This window comes from Arachis ipaensis, chromosome B05 (genome assembly GCF_000816755.2).
Source record: "Arachis ipaensis cultivar K30076 chromosome B05, Araip1.1, whole genome shotgun sequence".
Classification (NCBI taxonomy): Eukaryota; Viridiplantae; Streptophyta; class Magnoliopsida; order Fabales; family Fabaceae; genus Arachis; species Arachis ipaensis.
The window spans coordinates 27,756,691-27,767,527 of record NC_029789.2 but is presented as its reverse complement, the minus strand read 5'-3'; positions in this window follow the sequence as shown (position 1 = coordinate 27,767,527).

Sequence of the window (10,837 nt, the reverse complement as noted above, 5' to 3'; positions counted from 1 at the left end):
CCCAAGCACGCATGGCGCACGCGCGCGGATTGTTTTTGCTGCATCCGCGCCCAAGCACGCATGGCACGCGCGCGTGGATTGTCCGTGCTGCATCCGCGCCTGAGCACGCATGGCGCATATGCGCGGATTTGCACTCTGTTTTTCTCCTTTCTCCTTTCTCCTTCTTTCTTCTTTTCTTTTTCTTTCTTTCTATTTTTTTTTTCTTTCTTTCTTTTTTCTTCTTCCTCTCTTGAAAATTTTTTTTCTTTCTTTTAAAAAAAATTAAAATTAAAAAAAAATTAAAAAAATAATAAAAAATTTCTCTCTTTTCTTCCATCTTCTTTTATTGCATTTCCTTGTTTTCATTCATTGCATTTTAATTTTATTTTTGTAACTTGTTTTCCATTTTCTTTTCTAAGTTTCTCATTTTAATAATGGTGTTGGATTCTTATATTCAATTGTTTGAGAATTTATTGGTTAATCTTGGTACTTTGTGACTTGTTTGGCATTGATTATAATATTTGCTCTACACACAAAATTAGTGCTTTAATCCTTCCTGACTCATGATCCCTTGTTTTTATACCTCATCATCAGTGAGTTAGGATGGGACCAAATGCTCTCATGCTTATCACTAATCTTGTTTGTGTTAATTATTGTTTGAACTTGATGCTTAACATGCTCTTCATGCTTTAACTTGTTCTTGCATCAAGTATTAGTTAATATGCCATGTGCCTATATTGTTTTCTCACTTATATGCATAGCTAACATGTAGGGAGAACCTTATTCTTATTTGGCATTAGCCCCTGCCTATGTTCTAATTGCTTTCATATCTTTGTTGTAGGCTTAATTTTCTTTCTTTTTCTCTCCTTTGAGGTTGGCCACCAAGAAGGAAAAGGAAAGGAAAGACTTCTAAATGGGGAAACAAACAAGTTCACCCGCACAACCTTTTGAAGGAGCTCATCAATTGTAGCAACTCGTCCACCTTACTCTTCTTTGCAGGCACCGAGGACGGTGCAAATTTCTAAGTGTGGGGAGGTCGTCCGACCGATCTCCATGGGTAACCATTTTATTTTCCAACACCAATTTTTCAAATTTTGTCCTTGTTAGTTAGTTGTTGCATTGCATGATAGGTTGCATGCTAGTTAGAATTTGTACATATTTCACCATTTTTTTTTATGTTAGGACTACTTGGTTAGGGTGATGATTTCTTTTCCAAGAAACTGTTTTTAGGGCACCCTACCAATTTGAAAAAATTTTTTTGTGACAAACTTGCTTGAAGAATTTATTTTGGAACATAGTTTTTGAGCTAAGAACACAAGCATGTGAGTTTTGAGCCTAATTGCGTGGTTGCATCTTATAACCACTTATTTCCATTCTTGTGTGCATTATTCTCTTTCTATGATTGTAATCTTTGATTTGTTTAATTCTTTATGTCCATTATTCCATGTATACATGCATTTATATGATTGGGGCCATCATTTTATTTAGCTCACTTACCCAAATAGCCTACCTTTCATCAACCATTGTTAGCCAATTTAAGCCTATTTAATCCCTTTCGTTCTTAATTTTAGCACATCACTACCCTTAAGCGAAAAACAATAAATGTCCTTAATTTGGATCTTTGATTAGCTTAGGCTAGTGAGGGTGTGTACCATTTGGGTATGGGAAACTTGGGACATTGGTTGAGGTAAAAGTGTATTTTGTATTTTTGATTAAAAATTTTGGGAATTGGGTACATGCTTATGCATTAAATATGTAAAACCATATGCATTGATACGTTTGTATATACTTTTAAAAAAATGTGTGTGAAAAAAAAACGTAAACAAAAAGAAAAAATATATATATATATAGGAAAAGAAAAAAAAGAGAGAGAAAAAAATAAAAAGGGGACAAAAATGCCCCAAAGTAAAGTTCAATAAGAATCAATGCATATGTGTGGTGAATTAAAAAGAATGCATGAGTATGTGAAAAAGTGGGAATCATGGGTAGCTAGGTTGTGTATTAAAATTGCATAGGTTGTTATATGTGTTTAGTGAGAGCTTAGGCTAATCAAAGATACAAATTTCAAGCTCACTTGACCATATGCATCCCTACCTTGACCCTAGCCCCATTACAACCTATGAATAAGTCCTCATGATGAATGTATGCATGCATTGAATAATTGTTGATTGTTAGATGAAAAACAAATCATAGAAAGCATGATTAGAAGAGAATTGAGTGATCGACCCTATACACTAGAGCGACTAGAGCGGATACACTTCCGGTGAGGGTTCGATGCTCAATTCCTTGTTTCCGGCTTTCATGAGCGTTCTTCTTGCAAGTCTATTTGAACTTCATTTTGATATTTGAATTGGTAGAGTTTGTGAGTCGTCATATGACCTTTGCCCTACTTGCTTATGTATGTTCTTGGAGATTGATTTACTTTTAACCAAGTAGGTAGAATCATTTTGCATTTAGTTGCATTCATATAGATAGGTGCATGTAGCTTATTTGCATTGAATAAATGTTCATACCCTTTTCTTGTCCTTCTTTATTCTTAGCATGAGGACATGCTTGGTTTAAGTGTGGGAAGATTTGATAAACCCCGATTTTGTGGTATATCTTGTGCTTATTTTGGGAGATTTTATCAACTTTTCTCACATTTATTCAATGAAATAGCATGGTTTTGTAATTCTCCATTGATTTGTGCTTGAAAGTAAAAACATGCTTTTTAGGCCCTAAAATTGGTGATTTTAATTCACTTTAATTTCATTCGATGCCTTGATATGTTTGTTGAGTAATTTCAGGTTCAAAAGGCAAGTATTGGATGGAAGAAGTGAGGAGAAAAGCATGCAAAGTGGGAGAACTCATGAAGAAATGAAGGAACCGTAAAGTTGTCAAGCCTGACCTCTTCGCACTCAAACGACCATAACTTGAGCTACAGAGATCCAAATGAGGCGGTTCCAGTTGCGTTGTAAAGCTAACATCCGGGGCTTCGAAATGATATAAATTTTGTTATATGTTGCTTCGCGTTCAGGGGCGCGCACGCGCCATGTGCGCGCGCGCCGATTCTGCCCGTGGGTCCACTTTAATGAAATCGCCCCCAGCAATTTTGCAGCTCATTTTGGGCCCAATCCAACCCATTTCTGATGCTATTGAACCCAAGGATTGAAGGGGGAATGAACTAAGTAGTCATAGTTTTAGTTTTCATCATGTTTTAGGTAGAATTCTAGAGAGAGAAGCTCTCTCTTCTCTCTAGAATTTAGGGTAGTTTAGGTTTAATTTTCTTAAATCCAACTTTTAATTCTTATTTTGATTTAGTTTTCCCTTGTTAATTTCTTGTTATTACATCTTAATCTTCTTAGTTCCTCTTGATCATTTCCTTTATTTTGTTGCTCTCATGTTCATGAACCTTGTTGGATCTCAATTTTCTTTAATGCAATTTTTATGTTTTCATGTTCTTTTATGTTGATCTTGATTGCTATTGTTGATTTCTTGTTTCCTTGCAAATTGTAGTTGGTAGATTTTACTATTCTTGCTTATTTACCATGCTTTCCCTTTGTACCCACCAAGTGTTTGACAAAATGCTTGGTTGGGCTTTAGAGTAGATTTTGAACATTCTTAGCTTGGAAAGAGTAATTGGGCAATCTTGAGTCATGAAAACCCAACTTATGTTGGTGATCTAGAGTTGTTAGCTAATATTGTTTCCATTAACGCTAATCTTTTGCTAATTTAATTACTGAGTTGATTAGGACTTTTGGAATATTGTTTCCATTGACGCTAATCTTTTGCTAATTTAATTAGTAAGTTGATTAGGACTTTTGGATTGAGATTAGCTAGTCTTATTAGACTTTCTCTCATGGAAGATAATATGATACCTTCTTCCAATGTTGGAGATGACGTAATAAGATAAATTCTTGTTATTATTGTGGTATGATTGATTAGTCTTGTTTGACTTTCTCCCTATTTGTTGGAGTTGACTAAATAAGATAAATTAATCATTGCATGACTAGGATAGAAAGCCTATGATCTCAATCTTTGCCATGAATGTCTCTCTCTTTATTACTTGCTTTCTTTAGTTACTTGTTTGATTTACTCTTCTTGTCATTTAATTTTTCTTGCCATTTATTTTCTTGAAAAAAATATAAAACCAACCCCCTTAACCCCTTTATAGCCAATAATTGAGCACTTCATTGCAATTCCTTGTGAGACGACCCGGAGTCTAAATACTTCGGTTATTTTTCATTGGGGTTTGTTAATTGTGACAACCAATATTTTTGTATGAATGGATTATTGATTGGTTTGGAAACTATACTTTACAACGAGAATTCATTCATTTGAGGAAATTCTAAACCGTCAAGAATTCCAGATCATCAGGTTGCAGGCGTGCCATGATCTGGGAAGCTCTCGTCCATCGAGTTCGGACAGTCTGTAGTAGCCCTTCCTAAGTACTTCTACAACTCGGTAGGGTCATTTCCAGTTAGCTGCCAGCTTTCCTTCTCCTGGTCGAGTTGTTCCAATATCATTTCGGATTAGGATAAGATCATTCTCTGCAAAACTTCTCGGCACTACCCTTTGATTATATCTGGAAGCCATTCGACGCTTTAGTGCTTCTTCCCTGATCCGAGCTCTTTCTTGGATTTCAGGTAGTAGGTCAAGCTCTCCCCTCTGAAGTTGGGAGTTTGCTCCCTCATTGTAATGAACCACTCTAGGCGATCCTTCCTCGATCTCCACTGGGATCATTGCTTCTATTCCATATGCTAATTGGAAGGGGGATTCCTTCGTGGTGGAATGTGGTGTCGTTCGATACGCCCATAGGACTTGTGGAAGCTTTTCTGCCCAAGCTCCTTTTTCATCTTGTAATCTCCATTTTAACCCGGCCAATATAACTTTGTTGGCAGCTTCGGCCTGTCCATTGGCTTGTGGATGTTCAACGGAGGTGTACTGGTGCTTTATATTTAAGTCGGCTACTAGTTTTCTGAAGCCTGCATCTGTGAATTGAGTGCCATTGTCTGTGGTTATTGAATATGGAACCCCAAACCTTGTGACAATGTTTCTATATAAGAATTTCTGGCTTCTTTGGGCGGTGGCGTTGGCTAGGGGCTCTGTCTCGATCCACTTTGTGAAATAGTCTACCCCTACTATGAGAAATTTAACTTGTCCTGACCCCTGGGGGAAGGAGCCGAGAAGATCGAGTCCCCATTTTGCAAACGGCCAAGGCGAAGTCACGCTGATGAGCTCTTCTGGCGGGGCGATGTGAAAGTTGGCATGTTTCTGACATGGTGGACATGTCTTTACAAATTCTGTAGCTTCTTTCTGTAGAGTTGGCCAATAAAATCCCGTCCAGAGTACTTTTTTGGTGAGAGCTCGTCTTCCGAGATGATTACCATAAATGCCGCCGTGTACTTCTTCTAGCACTTCCCCTGTGTTGGAGGTCGGCACGCATTTTAGTAATGGTATTGAGATCCCTCTTTTGTACAGGATGTTGTTTATGATGGTGTAGTACTGTGCCTCCCTTTTTAACCTCTTTGCCTCCTTTTCTTCTATGGGGAGTGTTCCTGCTTTGAGATAGTTGATGATGGGGGTCATCCATCCTTGGTCCTGGCTTGTTATGGCTATGACTTTTTCCTCTTCCGAGATTGACGGGTTCTGTAGCATTTCCTGGATGAGGCTTCTATTGTTGCCCCCGGTTTGGTGCTGTCTAGTTTCGAGAGTGCGTCAGCTCGGGCATTTTGTTCGCGGGGTATGTGGCAGATCTTATATTCCTCGAGTTGTCCGAGCTGTCCCTTGGTTTTATCCAAATATTTTTTCATGGTGGGATCTTTGGCTTGATAGCTCCCTGTTATCTGTGAGGTGACTACTTGTGAGTCGCTGTAAATGTTGAGTTTTTGAGCTCCAACCTCTTTAGCCAGCTTCAAACCAGCTAATAACGCTTCATATTCCGCCTGGTTGTTTGAGGCCGGGAACCCGAACTTGAGGGAGAGCTCAACCTGGGTTCCTTGGTTGCTTTCTATTATCACACCTGCACCGCTTCCAATTTTATTTGAAGAACCGTCCGCATAGAGATTCCATTCTGTGGGGGTTTCTAGGGCATCTGTGAATTCTGTGATAAAGTCGGCCAGATACTGTGATTTGATGGCTGTCTGAGCTTCATATTGGAGGTCAAACTCTGATAACTCAACTGCCCATTGTAAAATTATACCTGCTAAATCTGTTTTCTGCAATATTCCTTTTATGGGCTGGTTAGTTCGAACCTTAATGGTGTGAGCCTGAAAGTACGGGCGAAGTCGTCAGGATGTTAGAATGAGGGTATAGGCAAACTTTTCTATTTTCTGGTAGTTCATCTCGGATCCCTGTAGCGCTTTGCTAATGAAGTAGACGGGTTGTTACCCATTTTCGTCTTCTCTGACTAGTGCTGAGGCTATTGCCCAGCTTCCTACTGCGAGATATAATATGAGCGGTTCTCCTTCTCGTGGTCGAGATAGGATAGGCGGCCGTCCTAAGAATTCCTTGAAGTCTTGGAAGGCTTGTTCACATTCTGTCGTCCATTCGAACTGCTTTCCCTTCCTTAAAGTAGCATAGAAAGGGAGAGATCTTATCGCTGCTCCTGCTAAGAATCTGGATAGGGCAGCCAATCTCCCGTTGAGTTGCTGTACTTCTTTGACACAGGTAGGGCTCTTCATATTGAGTATGGCTTGACATTTATCCGAGTTTGCTTCAATTCCTCTTTGTGTGAGCATGAAACCTAAGAATTTGCCTGCTTTTACTACAAAGGTGCATTTTGCGGGATTGAGTCGCATGTCATGCTTCCTTATAGTGTCGAACACTTGAGCCAGGTCGGACAATAATGTATCTTCGCTTTGTGTCTTTATCAACATGTCGTCCATATAGACTTCCATGATTTTTCCAATGTGATCTGAGAAGACTTTATTCATTAGCCTTTGATAAGTAGCTCCCGCGTTCTTGAGACCGAAAGGCATCACGATGTAGCAGTAATTTGCTTTCGGCGTTAAAAACGAGGTCTTTTCTTGATCTGGTGGATACATGGGAATTTGGTTGTATCCCGAGTATGCATCCATAAATGAGAGGTATCTATATCCGGAGGAAGCATCTACTAGAGCGTCGATACTTGGGAGTGGGTAAGGATCTTTTAGGCAGGCTTTGTTGAGATCAGTGTAATCGGTGCACATTCGCCACTTCCCATTTGATTTTCTCACCAAGACGACGTTGGCTAGCCATAGTGGGTACTTGACTTCTCTTATGAATCCTGCCTCCAGTAGTGCTTGTATCTGTTCTTCCACAACTTGGGATCGCTCTGGCCCAAGTTTTCTTCGTCTCTACTGCACCGGCCGAGATCCTGGATATACCGCCAACTTGTGGCACATTAGCTTGGGGTCTATGCCTGGCATGTCTGCGGCTTTCCATGCGAAGAGATCGACATTATCTCATAAGAATTGTATCAGTAATTCTTTTGAGTCTCCTCTTAGGATCGTTCCGATGTTAGTTGTTTTGTCCGAGGTGTCTCCGATCTGAACCTTCTCTATCTCGCCTTCTGGCTGTGGACGGAGTTCTTCTCGTCACTAAACTCCGCCAAGCTCAATTGTATGAAACTCTTCTCCTCTGTCTCTGAGGTTTAGACTTTCGTTATAACAGCGGCGTTCCATCTTTTGATCTGCTTTTATCGTGGCTATCCCCTCTGTAGTTGGGAATTTCATGCATAGATGTCGAGTCGAGACTATTGCGCCGAGTTGATTGAGAGTTGTCCGACCTATTAGAGCATTGTAGGCTGAACTTACATCGACCACAATGTAGTCTATTTTGAGGGTCCTGGATTGATTCCCTTTTCCGAAGGTTGTGTGTAGCGATACGTATCCCAGTGGTTGTACTGGGGTATCTCCTAGTCCGAACAGACTGTTCGGGTATGCTCTAAGTTCCTTTTCTTCTAAGCCGAGTTTGTCGAAGGCTGTTTTGAATAAGATGTCGGCAGAACTCCCTTGGTCTATTAATGTGCGGTGTAGATTGGCGTTTGCCAGTATGATAGTGATGACCATGGGATCGTCGTGTCCTGAAATGATGCCGGATGCGTCATCTTTAGTGAATGTTATAGCAGGGATGTCGGGTGCTTCCTCCTTTCCCTTGACATGATATACTTCTTTGAGATATCTTTTGCGAGATGATTTGGAGATCCCACCTCCTACGAATCCGCCGTGTATCATGTGGACGTATCTTTCTGGTGTCCGAGGTGATCGTTCAGTTCGTCCGGCGTCTTCGTCCCTTCGGATGGCCAAAAATCGATCTAATTTTCCTTCTCTCACCAATTTTTCTATGATGTTTTTTAAGTCAAAGCACTCGTTGGTGGAGTGCCCTCGGACTCGATGGTATTCACAGCATTCATTCCGGTTTTCTCCTCCCCTTTTGCCTTTGAGTGGCCGCACTGGGGGGATTTTCTCTGTATGACAGACTTCTTTGTATACGTCGACCAGGGATGCCCTGAGAGGAGTGTAATTATGGTATTTTTTTATTTTCTCCCCTTTTCGATATTCTTTCCTTTTGGATTCCTTGTCTTTATCTTGGTAGGGGGCCCCAGATTTTGAGGTTTCTCCCAACCGAGCGTTTTCTTCCATGTTAATGTATTTTTCTGCTCGCTCCTGTACTTTGTCTAAGGAGGTAGAGTACTTCTTTGATATAGATTGGCTAAAAGGTCCCTCTTGTAGGCCATTGATGAGTCCCATGATGGCAGCCTCTGTTGGTAAGCTTTGTATGTCCATGCATGTTTTGTTGAATCTTTCCATGTAGTTGCAGAGGCTCTCCCGATCTCCTTGCTTGATCCCTAGTAAACTGGGGGCGTGCTTGGCCTTATCTTTCTGGATGGAGAATCTGGCTAGGAATTTTTTGGCCAGGTCATCAAAGTTTGAGATGGACTTTGGAGGTAGGTTGTCGAACCATCTGATTGCTGTCTTCGTGAGAGTTGTTGGAAAGGCTTTACAGCGAACGGCATCTGAGGCGTCGGTGAGGTACATTCTGCTTCTGAAATTACTGAGATGGTGGTTGGGATCTGTGGTGCCATCATACAAAGTCATATCCGGGAGTTTGAAGTCTTTTGGAATTTTGGTTTTCATGATTTCCCTGGTGAATGGGTCTTGCTCTTTGCGTGAATTTTCGTCTGGGGTGGTCCGAGGAGCTTTTGATTTGATATCGGCTTCTAATTGCTGTAGTTTTTCTTCCAATTCTCGACATCGCCGTACCTCTCTTTATAGATCCTTTTCGATCTCTCGTTGTTGTTGGGTTTCTTTTTCAAGTTGCTTTAAGCGATCTTGAAGCGCTTCTATTGCTCCCGAATTTGGTGAGTTTTTGTCCCCGTTGGATTCCGGGGTATCTTTCAGTGTAGTGTTCGCGTTTTTGTGCGGCGTTCTATCTTCTAGATCTGAATCGTGGTCGTTGTCATGGTCGTCCGCCATGGTGATGGGATGACTTCCAGGTTTCCCGACAACGACGCCAATGTTCCGAGGGTTACCTGAAACTGGAGGTCGATCTCGGTCGAGATCTTCTGTACTGGTCGGTGCCGACGTGTCTGGCCGGTAAGTGGTGGCCGGAGCCGTCGTGTCCGACTTGTTAATCTAGCTGCACTTCTGATCCTTGGTCACCGGAGGGTGGGGGGTACCTGCAAGAGACTCCGATGCTTAAGTTAGCATGGGTATTAAGCAGGTTTATTGTAGAATCAGAGTATGAGTTATACCTGGGTGCTCCAGTGTATTTATAATGGTGTAGAGTGACCTTTTTAGATAAGATAAGTTAGTTATCTTATCTTATCTTTGAGTGAGGTCAGCTTATCTTCAACGGAACCGCCCTTCTCTCTGTAGGCTTGGGTTGCCTTTGGATTGGGCTGTGTCCCTTTGTTTGGGCCTACTTGGGCCTTCCTATCGATTTGGCCGACCTCTTTTGTAAAGAGGTCGGGTAGTCTGACCTGAAGAGGTCGGTCGCTTTGCCTCTAATCATCCTAGGTCGGATAGCTCGACCCAGGGTATGAACAGTATGTTAATTATTTTTCTCAAATTACATATTGAAAATTGAAACGTAAATCTAATAAGACTGTTTTAATTTATGCATACATGCATACTATCCTAGTAAATCTAAACAGACTAATTAGATTTACTAGGACAGCATGCATGCATGTATAAATCGAAACAGCCTGATTAGATTTACTATGACAACATGCAAATATGTATAAATCGAATCAGACTGTTTCGATTTATATAGAGAGTTAAATCTAATCTATCTGTTTCGATTTGCATAGAGATGTAATTAGGGTGATTCACGTTACATTTTTTATTTTGAGTGATATGCGTAATATTAGATGAATGTTGATTTATTTATGTGAATTACCCTAATAAAAAAAACTTAATATTTGCTTATAAAAATTGAAAGTTTTTAACTCTCTTTAGATATGCAATACAATTCGTACTTGTAAATATCCACCTCATCCTTATCCGATCAGTGCGAATAATTATCCGACCCAATGCAAAAGACCCAATGCAAAAAAATTTCATAAGATGAATATTTAGACGAGGTGTGAGGTTAAATTTTTGGTGTATTCATTCCTAACTGCTCTAATGTATTATATATATATATTCGTTTTTGACATTGTATGACTCTTATTTTTTAGTTTAATTTATTTTTTGAATAATGTTTAAGGTTTTATAAATTTTAAAATTTAGTTATTTTTTATGCTAAATTTTAAAATTTACTGAACAGGGTTAAGGTACAAGTTTTTATTATCTGCAAATAATAGCGAAACAAGTTATATATAAAATAAAGCGGTAATATTAGATAGATAAAAAAAATAACGTTCATTAATTTTAACAATAATTAATAAATATTA